At 40.4% G+C, this 20,978-nt stretch overlaps 1 pseudogene; it reads right to left on the bottom strand.

Moving 5' to 3' along the window:
• LOC112406039 (septin-2-like) overlaps positions 1–20,659 on the bottom strand; it is an 86,939-nt pseudogene extending 66,280 nt beyond the window's left edge.
• Between the last annotated feature and the right edge of the window lie 319 nt (positions 20,660–20,978).

Below are 20,978 nucleotides of genomic sequence, written 5' to 3'. Positions count from 1 at the left end.
GGGTCCCAGGAAGGTTCTAACTGGAAACGTTCTCCAGGATTCCTGGTCCACACGGGTTGAGAGCTAAGAACAGTAACCCCAGGGGTGCAGACCTCTCAGTACGATGTGTTGGCAAAATTATGCCCGTGGAAGAATGGAGATTCAGATAATGGTGCCACTAGTCTCATAAAATTGCAGGAGACTTGGCTTTACAAAATTTCTTTTTTTTAATTAAAATTTTTTTATTTACTTATTTGCATCGGCAGGCGGACTCTCAACCACTGCGCCACCAGGGAAGCCCTTTATTACTATTCTTTAAAAAAATTTATTTTATATTGAAGTATAGTTGATTTCCAGTTTGTTGTCTCAGTTTCAGTTGTACAGCAAAGTGATACAATTATACATACACATATATCCATCCTTTTTCAAATCCTTTTCCCATTTAGGTTATTACAGAATACTGAGTAGAATTCCCTATGCTACATAGTAGGTCCTTGTTGATTATCTATTTTATGTATAGTAGTGTGTATGTGCTAATCCAAACTCCTAATTTATCACCCTCCCCGCACCTTCCCCTTTGGTAACCATAAGTTTGTTTTCTAAGTCTGTTTTTGTTTTGTAAATAAGTTCATTTGTATCACTTGTTAAGATTCCACATTTAAGTGATATGTGATATTTGTCTTTCTCTGTCTGACTTACTTCTACAAAGTTTCTGTGTCTCCATTTCCTTTTTTGCTAAAAGGAGACAATAATGCTAATTCTAAATTTCTGTTTTCTACCCATAGTATTTAGTGGCCAAGCCACATTAGAGTGTTTTCCCATCTGTAAAATGGAAGTAGATGATACATATGCCAGATGGTAAAATTTTAATACATGTGAAATATTTTATAGAGGGTAATGCAAGGTACATGCACTGATGTTGTCTCATCAGGGCAAGTCAGCTTAATCCTCTTCCCCCAGGATTCCTCTGCTTGCTCCCGTGGAGCAGTTGACTAGAGGATGCATGGCTGAGTTTCATCCTCAGGTCAATGGAATTAATAATACAGATGTTAGGATGAGCTGAAGTAAAATAACCAACACTGAAGTGGTCTAGATGGAGCTCAATTCTGCAGTAAAAATAATCCAGGATGTTTAAAGCAGTTTTTCTAACACAAACCATGTACATACATGTTTGGAATCAAACTTTTATTTTTCCTGAAGTTTGCTTGCTCCTGACTTACCCTCTCCTTCCCCAAGTTAAGGCAGAAAACAAGTTTTTTTTTTTTTTAAGTATTTGCAAAAACTAGAACCTCAAATTAGAACACATGTGCAGAACTTCCAAACCAGAGTCCAACATAACTTTGCTTAACATTAAAAACAGTGGAACTTGGGCTTCCCTGGTGGCGCAGTGGTTGAGAGTCTGCCTGCCGATGCAGGAGACATGGGTTCGTGCCCCGGTCCGGGAAGATCCCACATGCCGCGGAGCAGCTGGGCCCGTGAGCCATGGCCGCTGAGCCTGTGCATCCGGAGCCTATACTCCGCAATGGGAGAGGCAAAAACAGTGGAACTCAGTCATATGTTATTTGGAACAGGGGAGGAAGAATGACGATTTTAAAAGTCAGGCACTGTTAATGACACTTCAGGGGAAGAGATTAGCATTAGAGTGAACGTAAGACTGTGATTTTAAGTTGGTGAGAAGTAGATGGGACTCGTGTCCCCCGCACCGGCAGGCGGACTCTCAACCACTGCGCCACCAGGGAAGCCCTGGGGCTTCTTAATTTTAATACCTACAAATGATCCCAAAACAATGGGGTTTCTCCAAAATAAAGTTAGAAGTTGATAAAAGCAGCACATGGAGAAAAAGAAAACTATTTTATGTTTGTATTTCACTGAATTTAGACACATCAATAAGTTGGTTACACATGCAGCATCTCATTTTATCCTCAAAGACATTATCCTCGTGTCCATTTCACAGACATTAAATCTGAGGCATGGAGAGAGGCATGGCAGGGAATGGGATGGTGGTTGAGAACAGCAATTAGGAGTCACAAAGTTGAAGCATTTTGATACTCGTAATTCTCAGTATGGTGTAATTTTCACAGAAGCCTGAGTGATGTTTATGGGCAGGACTCCTTGAAGAAATCATTTATTTTCAGAGGAATATATTGTTAAAACCAAAATTCAACTGAGTCCATTTTAAAGATCTTATTGGCTTTGTTCAAAGCTTCATGAATCTGTCAGCCTCCAGTCCAGCAGATGGAAAAGAGCTCGGCGGAGCTCTGTACAAAATAAAAGACTTTTATAGGCCGAAGGGAGGGGGAACAAGAAACTTACACTGGACAAAAGGGCAGAGAGGTTTTGGCAACATCACTTCCCTTTAGGGGATGGCAGGGTCTGTCAGGAGGATTATGTCACTGGAGCTGATCAAGTGATGTCTGATTGGTTGGTTTAAGATTCCATTTCTGGGAGAGCCAAAATTGTAGTGAAGTCTCAGTTTGTTAGCAGGGGGCTTAGCATACAACTCTATTTTGGGCCTGTTGTCTTATTTTTAACAGTATCGTTCCACCCTCCAGCCTTGTAGGGTAGAAACGAGGGCTGGAAGATCTTGGAACATCTCAGACCTTCAATCAGTGGTTGTAGCTGTAACTGCAATTGTTATTATTATTTTTTTAATTTCAATAAATTTTACTGAAAAGTATGTGAACTATAACACATTAACTATTATAATATACATACTCATTTAGGATAAACTCGAAAGAAATACATGCTTAAAGTACATGACATGTGAGACAGTGTTACATGTACTATCAAATTTTCACATAAATGTTAATGCTATGTTATTTTTATTATTAATGTAGTAGAGCCCTCGAGAAACTCATTCTAAATAACAAAGAGGTTCACTGCCCAGGACATTTTGAAAACTGTGGACATCCAGTATTGCCATGCCCACTCATGGTTGTTATCTTGGTAGGTAAAAAAAAAAAAAAATTCAGGAAAAGTGAGTTTGTCCAGCACATTTGAAAGAGAAGGTGAAATAAGATAAATCTCTTGGAAAAGCTAAGATCGAGCTCAGAACAGTCCTACCAAACAATTAAGGAAGCAGAGGAGGATGCATGTAGATTTAAATATGGAAAAAGGCATAGAAAGTATTGATATTTTCTTGGTCCAAACAAAGCAACTGAGGCCATCTTGGTTTTGCCAAAATAACTGGATGAATAATGATCCATCCATTGTTTTGGACTAGACAGAACCAAATAACTGGGTTGTCAGGCTTCTTTCTCCCATGTTGACCAAAGTACTGGCAATGAGCAGACACAACCTCAATCACAGGGAGGACTACAAAGGAAGATCGCTTTACAGATACTTTTATTGATTCTAGCTACGATAATGGTGGTAACTTGAATCTGTAGAGCTCCTTACAAAGTATCTTCACTTGCGTAATCTCATTTAGTTGAGACTGATCTCAATTTGTGTTTTTCAGTAATTCATTGTTACGTAGCCTTGAGGGAAAAATGGTCACTGGGAAAAGTCATTAATCTTGGAAATGTAAACAATCCCTGAGGCTTCTTCAGGGCTCTGAGGGAAAAAAAATCTTTAATAGAACATTTTCCTCTCATGTTTCCAGACGTGCAGGCTCAGCGGCCATGGCTCACAGGCCCAGCAGCTCCACGGCATGTGGGATCTTCCTGGACCGGGGCACGAACCTGTGTCCCCTGCATCGGCAGGCGGACTCTCAACCACTGCACCACCAGGGAAGCCCCCTCCTGCCATTTTAATTTCTTTTTTTAAAACTTTTTAAATGACTTTTGCATATTATTTATTTATTATTTTTTGGCTGTGTGGCATGTGGGATCTTAGTTCTCCGACAAGAGATCAAACCCGTGCCCCTTGCAGTAGAAGCGGGGAGTCTTAAGCATTGGATCGCCAGGGAATTCCCTGACATTTTAATTTTTTAAAATCTTACAAAGTGAATAGAATCCACACAGATTAATTCAAGAAAACTGGAAACTTTTTATATCTTTCCGCATAACTAGAGAATCTGACTGCCCGGGTTGGAACCCAGTCTTTATCCTTTTCTAGATGTGGGAGTTTGAGCAAGTTACTTAGCTGCCTTGAGCCTCAGTGTTCTTATCTTAAAATGGTATGAATTAAAATGAATTCATGGCAGGGAATTCCCTGGAGGTCCAGTGATTAGGACACGGCAGTACTTTCACTGCCGAGGGCCCAGATTCATTCCTTGGTTGGGGAAATAAGATCCTGCAAGCCTTGAGGCACAGGCAAAAACAGAAAAAAAAAAAAAAATTCACGGTGTATCCCAGTGGTTCTCAAACTTTGGCAGCATCAGAATCAGCTGGAGGGTGAGTCAGTCAGTAGAGGGGAGAACAGAGAATTTGCATTTCTAACATGTCCTCAGGTGAGACTGATGCACTTTGAGAACTAATTATGTAACTATAGCGCCTATCAGAGGACCTGGCACACTTCGAGCATCTGATAGATGTTAGCTGTCATCCTGTTTTCCTCCTTCTCATCATCATTGTCATCACTATCATCAAATAGATAATGAAATGAATCAATAGCAAGGCTGTCCCCAAACTCTCATGGTTAAGATAATACAATTATTATTTTATTATTAGGCCTCTGGAATGGAGTCATCTTCCAGCATTCCTGAGTGATTACCATGGAACAGACTAGACCAGGTATCCTGGCAGGCCTCCGCTGTGGGCAGCTCGCTTGGCTTATCCGTACAGCCATAGAAATAAACCAAGACCAACCAAATGAGAAAAGCAAAGGCTATTTATTCTGATCCCGTGAAAGCAAAGGAGTCAGCCATCACCACCTGCATTTTGGCAGAGACTCAAAGGCAGACAGAGGAGTGGGCAAGCTTCAGGGTGGAAAAAAAGAAAGGTTTCAGGTGTGCCCTGATTGAGGCTGGGGCATGGGGAAGATGTAGGGGGACTCGCTAGAAGCAGGGCATCCTGTGATTGTCTAGGGTGTGTATTTGTTTTTCTCTGGTTGGTCCGAGGTTGCAAGCTGTCAGTTCTTAAACAAGTCCTGGCCATTTGGGGCTGATTGTTACAGAAGTTATTGTTTAGCTTCCTGCATTGTCCCTAGTGATAGCAGTCTGGCTTTTCCTGCAAGTCTGACTTAAAGCAGCCTGGCTTCCTGGGCTGTTGATTGTAGATAAGGGCGTGGCTTCCTGGGCAGACTGCTGCAGGTTGTGGGTCAAGATCAGTTTTATCTATGGACTGGTTATTATCCCTTTTATCTTCAGTAGAAGATGCAGAGACACTACAGGGAGAGGAAGTCTTGACTGCGCTGACTAGTGATCCAACCCATGTGGGGCTTGTAATCTTTATCACAACTCACAGAATAGCTCACTTCTGAATCAGTTACTGGAGAGCCTAATTGGCATTACTCTATCCAAGGAAATGACCCATTCCTTGCCCACTAGGCTGAACCTACCAAAACCAGGGAACAGATTCTATCATTTACTAAATTATAAGCTGATGCCACACAACAAGCTTCTCATTGGCCATGCAGCCATTCTTTCATGGGCAACAACCCAACTCCATTGTAATTTACATTTAACTTATGATTGTCTTGCTCTTTACAGCTCCTTGAAGCCACCACACCAGGGTCTAGAAGTAATAATGCCATTGTAACTCAAAATTATTGTGTTTTCCTTGTGTGCCAGGCTAATGGGTACAAAAGTGCTTTACATATGGCATTTCACTTTATCTCCATAGCAATGACATAAGGTAGTCAATGGTTCCATCACTCATTTCCGATGAGTGTGAGGGTGGGTTTCTCCACACTAACAATTCTAGGAACGACAGCTGGGTGTCCTACAATTTAACTCAGTTCTGACGCGTCTACCATGTTATATCCACAGATTAAGGGCTCAGTCCTATAAGACTGCTTTTCCATACCCACTTCTATCGCCCAGGTTGTTACCTGTGTTTCTGACAGACTGACTATAAATCAGAGGTTCCCTGACCCCCTCTCTTGGGGGCAACTATTTTGCTAGAGCAACTCCCAGAACTCAGAGAAACATTTTACTTGCTAGATTACTGGTTTATTATAACGGGTTGTAACTCAGGGACAGGCAGATGGAAGAGATGCAGAGGGAAAGGTGTAGGGAAAGGGTGCAGATATTCCATGCCATCTCCAGGCATCACTCTCTTCCCAAATCTTCATGTGTTCACCAACCAGAAGCTCTCCATATCCTGTCCTTTTGGGGTTTTATGGAGGCTTCATTGCATACGCATGATTGATTAAATCATTGGCAGTTGGTGATTGATTCAACCTTCTGCCCTTCTCTCCCCCCTGGAGGTCAGGGGATGGGCTGAAAGTTCCAGCCTTCTAATCACATGGTTGGTTCTTCTGGAAACCAGCCCCCATCCTTAGGTGCCTCCCCAAAGTCACCTCATTTATATAACAAAAGACATTTATATCACCCTCATCACAAGGGTTTAGGAGCTCTGTGCAAGAAACAGGGATGAAGACCAAAGATGTATTTCTTATTATTAATCACAATGTCACAGGTGGGTAGTATCTTTGTCATGCTAATGAGTTTCTGATTTAGCCAGGCTGAGATTATTTAAATTCTTAAAGTTCACAGGTGATGGCAATGCTGCTAGGGGGAAGTGGTGGGGGGAATGACAACTTTGAGACCCAGAGCAAATGGACAAGTACATAATCAGAAATTGTGATTAGGGCTTCCCTGGTGGCGCAGTGGTTGAGAATCTGCCTGCGAACGCAGGGGACGTGGGTTTGAGCCCTTGTCTGGGAAGATCCCACATGCCGCGGAGCAATTTGGCCCGTGAGCCACAACTGCTGAGCCTGCGTGTCTGGAGCCTGTGCTCGGCAACGGGAGAGGCCGCGATAGTGAGAGGCCTGCGCACCGCGATGAAGAGTGGCCTCCGCCCGCAGCAACTAGAGAAAGCCCTCACACAGAAACGAAGACTCAACACAGCCAAAATAAAAATAAATAAAAATTAAAAAAAAAGAAAAAAGAAATTGTGATTAATGCTGCAAACAACACAGAAGATCCAAATTTGACTGGGCAGTCAGAGAAAGACCTCTCTGAATAAGCGACTTTCTGTCTACTGCCTCTTTCTGCAGCCTTTTGAGATATGATGACTCTTTGCTGAAACTGAGCTCTCAGAATATAGTGATGATTCTGTGGCACTTTTAAAAAATAATTCTGAAAGGCTAACTCACAGCAGGGAATCATGACACCAGGGAATTTAAAACTGGAGGCTACATCTGAATGTTCTCAGGACTCACAGACCCAAGTAGTTTCTCTTCTCCAGAGTTGTCTTTACATCCATCGTCTTAAATCTCTCTGTAGTGTTTGGCCCTGGGGACTAACCATCTGGAAGCTCTCCACCATTGGATTTCATGCACTTGGCTGGTTGTCTTTTATTTATTTTACTTTTTTCTCTCTCTTCTTTATGCCCACTAAGATATGCTCTAAGTTCTCGGTTCCGGCGTACATGAACTAAACTCATTTTCCATTTGTATGATTTTAAATAAAGTCTTTCAGATCTCCATTCCCAGATCTACATTTTACATCCCATCTGCCCCACACTCCAAGCACAGGGTGTCTTCATCACCTACACCTACCATGTGGAATCTGGAAGAGGGGAAGAGGCTGGAGACCCAGGAAGCAAATCACATGATTGATAGAGGAAGATCCCTGATGAAATGAGAAGAGTTGGGATTTAAAACGTGAGTGGAGAGATTATCATTGGACAAGAGGAAGTTCAACTTTTTACTCAGATGAGGATGGAAGAAGAGAAGGCCAGGGAGAATTGAGGATACGTTTGTAAGTGTGGGGAGGGGGTTGAAGCTGTGAGATCTCATATTTTTCAGTGAATTATGACTCAAAGTCTTCTAACACTGAAGGTGAAGATGGCAGGGAATAAAGCTTGAAAAAAGAAGGAGAATTAGATCTTAATGGCAAAGTCTACAAGAATTGCTGAGCACAAATAGTTATCTAGTAAATACCTACTGATTTATTCATACCATGACTATATTTTTATGATGACGTTTTGAATTAGAATTAATGTTTAGCTTATCACCTAAAGTTGCTCTGGGAAATAGCATTTGATTTAATGTCAGTAAATTTTTTTTAAAAAAGATTCCCCTTTGATTACAGGTTACCATTCAAGGTCCTTTATATTTTTGTTCCAACTTATCTCTCTAACATTAATTTTGACTACTCCTCAACATGAGTCTTTTCTTTACCATAGGGTTTACTCTTTTATTTCTCCCCAGTGCCTTTCTGTCTACATAATTTATTTACATATTTTCCTGGGTGGAATTCATTAATTTATGAGCTAATTTACATCAATTTCATCCATTCAAAAATGACAATTTAGTACCTGCGATGTGCCAAACATCTGATAGGTAGGAAGACTAGAAATAATAATAGATAATTCCTGACCCCAGGGAGTTCACATTGTATCCGGGAGATGGAAGTAAAACAAATAAATAGCATGCAATAAGTACACTGAAGCACAGTAGCTGAGAGAGTGAGATTTTAATTGTGCCTTGAAGAATGAGCAGGAACTTTCCTAGCAGGGAGAGAGGGTGGTTGGGGAGGGTTGCTCAGGAAAAGGTATGTTGGTCAAAGGTCAGTAACATGAAAACATCAGCTACGTGGAGAGCACTGTGGGGCTGTGGATGGTGTGGGGAGAGGAGCAAAAGAGGAGTCATCTGATACTGGGCTGGAGAGAGAGGAAGAGGCACTGTTGTGGAGGCCCTTGTGAGAAAAGGAGCCAAATAGACACTTTAAGGAAGACAAAAGCATGACGTCCGGGCTATGTAAGTCTGGCAGGAGTGTATAAGGTGATTTAGAAGAGGAGAGCCTGAAAGCATGGCAGTTGAGTGGCTATCATAATAGTTTATGTTAGAGGTTGGCAAAGCTGCTCTGTGAAGGACCAGGCAGTAAATGTTCTTGACCCAGTGGGCCTCATGTGGGCTCTTTTACTACTCCACTCTGTTGTTGTGGGGTCAAGGCAGCTGTAGACAGTTCATAAATGAATGGGCAGGGCTGTGTTCAATTACAAATGGCAAGGTAGTAGGGGAGATGAGGTGTAGGAGAGAGTGTCTTAAGTTAATTCTATGAGTTCTAACTTAAGAGACTAGCTGATTATGACACCATTTACTGAAATAGAAAACACCAAGATGCAAACTAGTTTACATAGGATGGATAAACAACAAGGTCCTACTGTATAGGTCAGGGAACTGTATACAGTATCCTGTGATAAACCATAATGGAAAAGAATATGAATAAGAATATATATGTGTATAACTGAGTCACTTTGTGGTACAGCAGAAATTAACAGAATGCTATAAATCAACTATACTTCAATTAAAAGAAAAAAGAAAGAAAACACCAAGGAGAAGGATCAGGTTTTTGTGGGAAACCCATCACTTGTTTTTACCAAACGGGAAAAGGGTAGGGTGGGAGGAATTGGGAGATTGAGTTTGACACATATACACTATTTATACTATGTGTAGAATAGACAACTGAGGGAAACATAATGTATAGCACAGTGAACTCTACTTAATGCACTGTGGTGTCCTAAATGGGAGGGAAATACATTTAGGATTGAGAATGAAATAGGAGTATACTATTTTAAGATTCTTACATGATTTAAGTGGTATATCATTTGAAAGTAGATGATAATAAGTTAAAGGGGTACACTACAAACACTAGAGCAATGACTAAAGTAATTTTAAAAGCATTTAGCTAATAAAGAACAAAAAGGAAAATGGAACAAAAAGAAAATACTCAATCAACTTTTTTGTTAAAGGCAGAAAAAGAGTAAGATAGGAACAAAGAATAGATGGGACAAAGAGGACATAATAATTCTAAAAGTTTATGTACCTAATAACGGAGTTTCAAAATAGAACTGATAGAACTACAAGGAGAAACAGACAAATCCACAATTATAATTGGAGAATTTAATAGCTACCTATTAATAATTGATAATACAAATAAACAGAAAGGATAGGAAAGATTTTAATAAGACTATCAACTAACTTGACCAAAATGACATGTAAAGAACACTCTATCCAACAATAGCAGGATATACATTATTTTCAAGTGCATACAGAACATTTGCCAATATAGATCATATTCAGGGCCATAAAAGAAGTCTCAACAACTTTAAAAGCATTCAAAGTATGTTATCTAACCACAATGGAATTAAATTATAAATCAATAACATAATATCTCTCAAAAATCCTTAAATATTTAGAAATGAAACAACACACTTTTAAATAACCCATGGGTCAAAATAAAAATCAAAACTGTAATTAAGTAGCATTGTGAACTAAATGAAAATAAAAACATAGCATATCAAAATTCATGGGATGCTGCCAAAGCAGTACTCAGTGGTGAAATTCATAGCACTAAATGCATATACTAGAAAAGAAGGAAAGTCTGAAATCTGTGACCTCAGCTTCTACCTTAAGAGACTAAAAAAGAAGAGCAAAGCAAACCCACATTAAGTAAAACTAGGGAAATAATAAATGTCAGAGCAGAAATCAGTGAAATAGAAAACTATGAAGCAATGAAGAAAAATGAATGAAAAACAAAACTAGTTCTTTGAGAAGTTTAATAAAATTGATAAAGTTTTAGCCAGACTGATAAAGAAAAAAAGGAAAGGAGACACATATGGCCAATGTTAAGAATAAGAGATGTGACATCACTATAGATGCTACAGAGTACATATATCAAAATGATAATAAAGAGATATTATGACCAATTTTATGCTAATAAATTCAATACCTTGGATGAAATGGACAGCTTCTCTGAAACATACTACTAAAGGTCAATCAAGAAGAAACATATCCTGAATAGCCTTATATCTTCTAAAGTATTGAATTTATAGTTAAAAACCTACTTACATTGAAAACTTCAGGCCTAGGTGGTTTCACAAATAAATTATAGAAAACTTTTAAGGAAGAAATAATACCTAATTTTACTCAATTTTTTCGAGAATGCAGAAGAGGGTTAATACATCCCAATTCATCCATTCACCCAACTCACCCAGAATTACCCTGATACCAAAACCAGATGAAGATATTACAAGAAAAGAAAACTACAAACTAATATTCCTTATAGACATAGAAGTAAACATTGTATAGAAAATTTTAGCAAATTAAATGCAACAATTTACAAAAAAGATAATGCATCATGGCTATGTGGTTCAACATTAGAAAACCAATGTAATTCACCAAATTAATAAACTAAAAAAGGAAAACCGTATTATCATCTCAGATGCAGAAAAAAGTATTTGAAAATATATAACTTCCATTCCTGATAAAAATTTTTGAAAAAATAGGACTGGAATGAAATTCTCTGAATCTGATAAGATGCGTCTATAAAAAACAGTTAACATTTCTCTACTATTAAGTAGAGAAATGTTGAATGATTTACCCCTAAGATCAGTCATAAGCCAAGGGTGTTCACTTTCACTACTTTATTCAAAATTGGACTGTTCTTGCATTGTAAGTCATCTAGATTGGAACCACAAGTCTGTTCTCTATGTCTGTGAGTCTGTTTCTGTTTTGTGGATTAGTTTACTTGGCATACGCAAAAAATTTATTAAATATTTTATTAAATATTTTTAAGGTAGTCCTTAAAGAAACTTGAAACTTGAAATGGCAGTAGATACACATCATTTAGTCATGGTAATGATGGGTAATAGCTCTCATTGTTGAGCCTGTACTATGTGCCTGATGCTATTATGAGCAATTTGTAGATGGATGTTGCTTTTCTCATTTTAAAGCAGAGATTAGAGAGGTTCCATCACTTGCTCTAGCTCACATGGCTGGGATCTGAACCCAGGCTTATTCTGGCCCTAAACCTAGGCTCTGAACTATATGACCCTTCTTTTTTGAAATTGTCTCCATGAAGCCAGACTCTTGCTGCTGCTGGGGATTTGGATTAGGCCAGTCCAGTAATCAAGGTGCAGCAGCTGTCCCCCCAACAAACACATGCTGTGGGCTCAGTGAGCAGAGTTTGTTGTTTAGTATTTTTCTCCCTACTTTACTGTTTGATAGCATGCTTTTCAGTTGTATATTTAAAAATAGTATGTGGGAAAATGTACTTGAATAGTAGAGATCAATATTTACAAAGTAACTCCTTTCTCTCAAGAATTTTAAAACTTTTTAAGGAAATAATTCTAAACTTTTTAGAGTTGTCATCAATGCTGCAAGATGATTTTGTTAGATAGGATCGAAAGCGTTTCTGCCTTTGGTATGTTTGCAAACGTACAACTTTCATCACACTAAAGGAAGTTTGGTTGTTCTGTGACTCATATGACTTGCCATTCATTCAACAATATTTCCTGGGCTGAAGAATTTGTAAAACATGACAAGAAGAGTCTCTATGTGATATTTTTTCAGTGCAAAAGACAGATCTATAATCAGCAAATTGTTGATGAATTGTAGCACCTGTGAGTTGTCTAGAGTAGGTGAAGTACTTCATTATGCTGTACTACTCTTGTGATTGGGAAGGTCTTAAAACTAATGGCAAATGAAAAGACAATTACACACTGACTTTGGTCATACAAAATTATTCTGTGTTGTACCTAGTGTTCAGTATGCATATTGTCATATCAAATTTGAATTGGGTTAGATCAAAAAATATAAAAAAAAAAAAAAAAAAAATATATATATATATATATATATATATATATATATACACTTGAGTTTTTCATTGAAAATAACTCAAATTTTAAAGAATAGTTGACCTTAAAAGTATTTGCAGCTGTTACTGTGAAGACAAGTTTATATACTTGGTTTATATAACTATCAATTTTTTGGACTCATTTAATGAAATATCTAGAAATAATTCATGAATTGTTTTTGGGGGAGGTAAATCATGAACCCTTTAAAATACGAACATTAACATGTTTGTTCCTAAAGGCAGAACATGAGCTACACTTTGAATCAGAATGCCAAGTGTCTGCAGGTACTCAATTAATTATTTTCCATATTTGATATTGAAATTGGGGGTTAGGAGAGAAAAAAGAGTTTTCACACGTAGAAGATAAAGAGGAGCATTTTGCGAAGTTTGTAGAGGATGGAGGATCTAATGAGAAAATGTTCTGGATTTTGGTGGAAGAAGGGGTTCTGCTGTCTGGAAAACAATGGGTCTGCTTCATTGAGACAAAGCAGGACTTAAAGACATTACATGAAGTTAGGGCTGCTAGCAAAGATGACTCATACTACTTCTTCAGTCACTTTCTGAAAATCATGTGATGATTATGAGTCATAGAAAATGAATTATCAGTGTAATGATGTGACTAGAACCAGAAAGTAGGTTGGACAAATTTCTGTATTGTTAACAACCACTGTGTTGAGTTTCCAGGTGCCCAGTGGAAGTAACTTTGGGGATAGATTTAAGTGTGCTTGTCTAGTTTCTATTAGCAGTAAAACAGACCTCAGTTGCATACCATCACTTCTGATCTGGTCAGGTAGAAATGAATATGTGCTTTTAACTGAACAGATGAGTTGAATCAATAGTTATTTTATTAAGGGTTTTTCAGAATTTCTTCTCTAATTTAATCAAAGTAGTTACTTTGTTGTTAATAAATGTTTTGAAGGATTCTAAGAATTGTTTCAACTGATCATCCTGTAAGATTATCAACCAGCAAGAAAAACAAGGCTGTCATTTTGATTTGTGATGCTATAATGTGATAATTGTGATGCAGTATCACTAAATTACAATTAGATTAGCTTTTAGAATCTTTCCTCTGGCAAGATTTGAGAGCCTAATTAAATTAGGAAGAAGGCAATTTTATGCAAGGGAAAAACAATGGGTATGCTAGAACTATGGATACATGGCAGCTGTTGCCGCTATGTTCTGACTTGGAGAATTGGGATTATTCTGTTGCTTCTAACTCAAGGCATTTTTATAATTTCCCAAGCTGTTTGAATTAGTATATGTGAATTACAAATTATATTTTAATATAATAAATGTAAACTAATTGAAGAATCCAATTATTCAAAGTTACTGTCCTTGGTTACTTCCAGAAAGACCAAAAGGGTTTCAAGACTTAATTATCTTTTCATGTCTTATATATGCACTTAATTAAAATGTGTGAAGAACTTCGATCATGAAAGACAACGTATCTAATTAAATATGATATTAAAATAGAACCATGCATTTCCCCAGATTGCTCCCCTGTCCCCTGCATTGGCAGGTGGTCTCTCAACCACTGCGCCACCAGGGAAGCCCTTGTTACAGTTTTTCATCAGTTATCACAACTAATATTCATTCGATGTCTGTTGGGAGAATGACACAGTCACATAGGGGTTCTAAATTATTGTAGCAATGTGTTAGAGGTGGGTGACACATAGTTCCATGGCTGTCCAGATGTGGTGGGGCGTTGGTTCTGTCTTGTTTTCCCTTTCCAGGTGTGGGGGTGGCCTCTGTTCCATGCCACTTTTCTGGCCAGGTGTCTTAGGACCCACTTGCACCTCCAGTTCAGGGCCAGTGGATGGAGAGATTGCCCTCTTAGAGGGTTGCTAAGCGATGCGTTGTCCTCACTTTGCCCCAGTCTATGGATCAGATGCTGACTGTTTGTGTTAAAGGAGAAAACCCTAATTCATGATCATTTAATCTCTGAGGGTTTCCTCCTTTAACCCAAACAATCAGTGTTCAGTTCCTGCTGCTTTGAGGAAGGTGCCAGGCCCTTGGACTAGGGCAGGAATAAAAGGGATCATGGGCTGAGACGGGGAGCAGAATGAGGACAGGAAGTTTCCAGCCACCATGGCACAAGCCCAAATCATTGTCCAGTTGCCCTTCTCCTGCAGTCGAGCGAGCAGCCCAAGGATCAGCTTGGATTGTCTGTCAGGAATTACACTCACCTGTGCCTCAATGCATTGCTGAAGGTTCACCTGGCACCTTGGCTTAAATATACACAAAGGGTCAAACCTTTCATCTATAGCCGACTACATGATTGTACAGAGAATCCAATAAGGGGAAACTAAATGGAACACCTGGTAAATTTCAGGTTTCTAAGAATCAGGGATAGAAACTGCTATGAAGCAGCACCTGGGAACAGCAGTATGGTGCTTTTCAAGAACTTTGCTGGGGCTGAGATCTACTTGCAAGCTCACAAGTTAGCCTGCCACAGTTTTGGTGATGGCAGCAGGCACAACTTCCGAGTCAGAGACAAAGGACTTTATTATTCACAGCACAGCAAGCAGCAAGTTCGAGTTAGATCCCATTGCCCAAAGTTCCATGGAACCAATGTGTTGGGTCCAGATTGTGCCTATACACGTGGTAGGTCTCATTACAGGAGAGAAACCCTGAACTTAGGGAATCCAAACTTTTTCTAATAGACAACAAGCATGCCTGCCCCTTGTCATGGAAGCAGATACCATCTCTAATTCCTAGGACTGATCAGTATATAAATATCTTTGAAAATAGTCTGGGGGCTCCCCTGGTGGCGCAGTGGTTGAGAGTCCGCCTGCCGATGCAGGGGACACAGGTTCGTGCCCCGGTCTGGGAAGATCCCACATGCCGCGGAGCGGCTGGGCCCGTGAGCCATGGCCGCTGAGCCTGTGCGTCCGGAGCCTGTGCTCCGCAACGGGAGAGGCCACAACAGTGAGAGGCCCGCGTACCGCAAAAAACAAAAACAACAAACAAACAAAAAAAGAAAATAGTCTGGAACAAAGGGCGATCAATGCCTCTGCTCATAACATGCAGGCACATGAGAGACCCATGGAGAACTGAGTCCCAACTATGTCACGATGATGACCTGTGTTTAACTAGAAGTTTTGCAGTTTCTATCAGTTCTGTACTGCTAGTGGATGAGCCATTTAATGTGCAGTCTATAAAATCTGGTTTTCTCATCTGTAAAATTTAGTCTTCTTTCAGCTAATATTTATTGAATGCTCCCTGCATCAGAGCACTATTCTAGCACTTGGAATAAAGCAATAAATAAAGCAGACAAAAATCCCTGCTCTTGTGGAGGTTACATTTCACTGGGTGTATATTGATAATTCTAAAAACTCAAAAATATAGAGTGAGTCATAGATATTCACGTGCTGGAAAAAAAATAAAACAAAGCAGAGAAGATGGAGAATCCTGGGTGGAGTGTTGGGTGAGAGTACATTGCCTTTTAGAAAAGTTAACAAACTTTTAAGGGTTTTCTAAGGTGACAATTGAGTAGAAATCTGAAAGAAATGAAGGTACAAGCCATGTGGATATTAAAGGAAAGAGATTTCCAGGTAAAGAAAACAGAAAATGTGAAACCCAGAGACAGGTTGGTGATTGGTGAGCTGTAGAAATCATAAGGCAGTAGGGAGGATGTTTGGCTGGAGTGGATGGAGTGAGGGGAAGAGAAGTACAAGAAAATGTTAGAGAGAGAGAAAAAGAGAGAGAGAGAGAGAGAAAGGGATGGGGAGGGAGAAAAGGGGAGAAAGAGAGAGAGAGAGAGAGCGAGAGAGGATGAACTGTTTTCATTGAAGTATTTTTGGGGCAGAAGAGAACTAGAGAGACTGAGCTGGAGAGATAAGAGGGGCTGGTCAGAAAATGCAGTGTTTGGAATTGAGATTATGGAGAGATTCATATTTGTAATGGCAAACTTGCCACTGGTGTGGCCTTGGGAGTAGAGGGCTGAGAGAGGAGGAAGGACATTGTCCACTGAGGGGAGGCGGGAGGTCAAGGAATGAAGTCTGAAGTATTGGAAGAGTCATCCACATGGATTTTGAAATTTCTCCAGGTTATGACAGGAGTAACTGGTGTGTAAGGAACTAAAATCTTCTCACAATGAAGAGGAATTGCTGAGGGGTCTGTTGCTTACTAGTACAAGGAGGCATTGCTGTGGGACAGGGGGTTACAATAGGAAGCCAGGGTGTTTTGGGAGAATTAAAGATATGGAAGGTTAGGAAACATTTTGCCAGGCACATAGTAAGTGCTCAATAAATCACTTTTGAACTTCCAGTTCTTAGATGTAAAGAGCTTGGAACTCATTACTCCATCCTTGCAACAAAAGAAAGCTGAACAATCAGAAATCAATGGCTTTTCTTGATCCATCAGATAATGGAGGTTGTGGGATGAACCACCACCCTGAGATCTGGAGAGAGATGAATTCAGACAGTCATGACTGGGATCTACTTACCTGGAGCAGGTGCCACTAGAACCGTGAGGGTAGGAACCCTTAAATGATCATTTTGATGAGTTCCAGGAGGTGGAGTGTGGGCTAGAATAAAAGTGAGAAACATCTGGGGGCTGCTTCATCTCCTAGATGACATTCTGGAGAAGTAAATGGCCTCCGTGAATAGACTGGGCTTGAAATTTGGACAGTCAGTAACCCAGTCTGCTGCTCAGAACTCTTCATGTTAAATCTCTTGGTATTTTTATAAAACTATAATTCAGAAAAAGAATAACCTGTTTGAAAATGCAAGCATGTAATAAAGGTATCATTTGACTCCATCGTAGTTCAAGGACATGCTCATGCAGTGGCAATACGGGAGCAGGTTAGGGACCATGTGCAAAACAAAAACTGGTTCTAGCGACATGGCAATTCCTATGGGTGTGCTTTTAAGCTCTTTTTTCAGAGGGAAGGGAAAATGACTCAATTGACCTAACTCAGATAATTGACAAGATCACTGTGTAAGAACAGAAGTGAGGAGGATGGGGGGAGGGGGGAGGGAGAAGAAGAGGGAGGAAGGGGAGAAAGGGCTAGAGGGAGGGAGAGAAATCTCAAACGAAGGTAGGGACAGCTCTTCGAGGACTAAGAATGGTAGTTTGGAAGTGGGAAAGATTCAACCCAACCCAGATCTAAAGATGGGCCTTTTAAATGGCCCCTGAGGTGAAGGAATCAGAGATCATCACTCTGCATTTTCTTCTCATATCTATTCCTCCCATCAACTGGATTATTCTCTCCACAATTCTGAATTAAAATTTCAGAATGAGAGCACCTCATTGGTGCAACCATGCACCCTTGGCCACGTTTGTGTAGAGCTTTTGTATCAAGCTGTCTCCACGCTGGTTGGCCTGGCTGTGGGTTATCTGTTCTCCTGGAATACAACCAAGAAGTGGGGGACGGGGGGGCAGGCTGAGGAGGGAGAGCTGTCATAGGTGGAGGACATAGGCTCCCTGCACAGGGAATAGCTCAGAGCCCTTTGTGAAACAATAGCCCTTAAAAAGGAATAGAATGGAGCTGTTCTGTATTGTATAATCAGACATCACGAGGAAAAGAAAATAAGTCAATTTTTCGAATTTATAATTCAGGCACTTGCCTTGTTTATAGGCAGTCAAAATGTCTACAACATTTATCATGCTAGCATTAAATAATTCCCAGCTGGGGGTTTCCCTGGTGGCACAGTGGTTGAGAGTCTGCCTGCCGATGCAGGGGACGTGGTTTGTGCCCTGGTCCGGGAGGATCCCACATGCCGCGGAGCGGCTGGGCCCGTGAGCCATGGCCGCTCAGCCTGTGCTCTGCAACGGGAGAGGCTACATTTTTTTTTTTTTTTTTTTTTTAGTTATATAGTCTGTGTTTTCAGTGACACCCCATAATACAGCTAGTGCTCAGATATTCCGGTGATTACATCATGTGTACAGGTGAGATGCCAAGTACCAAAAATCTCTATCACTGTACTGCCCTCTAGTGGTTTACTCTTGGGTTTACAGTTAAAGCCCTGCCCTGTTGTAGAAAGCAACCTTCTGCCCTAATTCCAAGCTATAAAGGAAACTCTGTTTTGTCCCATTTAAAGACTGAACCAAGAGCCATAACATCACAATATCTATCTAGTTCTTACCCTAAGAAAAGCACAAATTAGGTCCATCAAACTCCAGTAGAAGATCCTGCATTGGAGACCAGGGAAGCTGTGTGTTTTGAACCTTAAATGCTGGTCGATGTTGTTAGAATAAAATAGCGTAAGGAATGGAACAAAGTTTAAGACCGCTGAATCCAACCCAATCATTTTACAATGAGAAAGCAAGCTCCAAGATATAAATATCTTGGTCTACTGCAGATAATTTACAATAGAATTTAGCTTAGAATCCAAGTTTCCTGCCTCCCAGGCAGGGAATCTTTCTTTTACAGAACCCACATCATACAGTCACACTTATTCAATGGGAAGACAGCTCAAGATAGAGGTTCAAGATGTTATCAAGAAAAAAGGTGTGGAGGGCTTCTAGGAAGATGGTGGAAGAGTAAGACGCGGAGATCACCTTCCTCCCCACAGATACACCAGAAATACATCTACACGTGGAACAACTCCTACAGAACACCAACTGAACGCTGGGAGAAGACCTCAGACCTCCCAAAAGCCATGTGGATGAAAGGTTCTTGGTGCTGCAACCAGGAGTCTGTGCTGTGCCTCTGAGGTGGGAGAGCCAACTTCAGGACACTGGTCCACAAGAGACCTCCCAGCTCCACATAATATAAAATGCCGAAAATCTCCCAGAGATCTCCATCTCAACACCAGAGCCCAGCTTCACTCAACGACCAGCAAGCTACAGTGCTGGACATCCTATGCCAAATAACTAGCAAGAGAGGAACACAACCCCACCCATTAGCAGAGAGGCTGCCTAAAATCATAATAAGTCCACAGACACCCCAAAACACACCACCAGACATGGACCTGCCCACCAGAAAGACAAGATCCAGCCTCATCCACCAGAACAGAGGCACTAGTCCCCTCCACCAGGAAGCCTACCCAACCCACCTTAGCCACTGGGGAAGCCTACCCTGACCACCTGGAGGGGTGGGATAGGGAGGGTGGGAGAGAGGGAGACACTAGAGGGAAGAGATATGGGAACATATGTATATGTATAACTGATTCATTTTGTTGTAAAGCAGAAACTAACACACAATTGTAAAGCAATTATACTCCAATAAAGATGTTAAAAAAAAATTAGTGGCATAGAGCAACATCATTTATTAGCTCAACATTCTGTAGGTCAGCAAGAAAAAAAAAAGAGAAAAGGTGTGATACATTAAAAAAGAAAATCAATCCATTCGTTGTTTTAAGGGAGGGGAGGATATATGCTCTTTCGCTTTAAGGAAAATAAAGCAGTTTAAAAACATTACCTTCTTTATTGATTCCAGAGCATTTTCTGGGCAAAGCAGGAGAGGAGGAGAAAATAGACTGAATAGGGTAGAGGCAAGAGGGGAGGGTCTATAAGAATTCCCCTCTACATGTTTCTGACCTCAGGTGCTCTTTCTTAATCAATGAATAGATTACAAACGTGAGTTGGCTGGGGCAACCATTCCCTTCTATCAGGGATCTGAATGGCTATGCTATGGACTGAATTTTATCCCCTTGTCCCAATTCCTATGTAGAAGCTGTAACCCCCAGTTGACTGTATTTGGAGATAGGCCTTTAAGGAGCTAATTAAGGTTAAGTGAGGTTATAAGGATGGGTGGTCATAAGGGTGGGTTCTTAAGAGAAGAAGGAGAGAGAGAAAGAGATCTATTTCTCTGTCATGCAATGACACAGCTAGAAGGCGCCATATGCAACCCTGGAAGAGTTCTCATTGGAACTTGACCATATTGGCACCCTGTTATCATTATTTCATTAATTTTACAAATTTTGGAAACTAAGGCTCAGAAGTTAACTTACCATCCTTGTAAGGAGTGGAACCGCTAATCATACCAAGGTCTGTGTGATTCTGAAGTCCGAGATCATTCCTTCTGTGCTGTACTTTGGTCATGTTAGCTCTTTAGCAGCTGCCTCCAAGCTGCAACCTCTGCCCTGCCCCACCTTGAGTAATCCTGAGAAACCAATGGAGATTCACTAAACTTGGTGTAGTAGTCATAACAATTAAAGACATGTGCTGTGGGGCTAGTCTTCCCAGTATTAATGGCTATGGATTCCACTCACTCATTTCTCTGATGCTTTTGCCAGTGTGGACCAAGCCTCCTTGAAAAGCTCTCTTCCTGTGGTGTCCATGATACCAATTTCTGTTGGCTGCCTTTCTTCCTGACTCTTCCTTCCTTGCCCCTTCAAGGGCGTTCTTTCCTCGACATTCA

Source organism: Neophocaena asiaeorientalis, unplaced genomic scaffold (assembly GCF_003031525.2).
Source record: "Neophocaena asiaeorientalis asiaeorientalis breed wild unplaced genomic scaffold, Neophocaena_asiaeorientalis_V1.1 scaffold319, whole genome shotgun sequence".
In the NCBI taxonomy this organism is placed as follows: Eukaryota; Metazoa; Chordata; class Mammalia; order Artiodactyla; family Phocoenidae; genus Neophocaena; species Neophocaena asiaeorientalis.
This window is presented reverse-complemented; position numbering and strand designations above follow the sequence as displayed.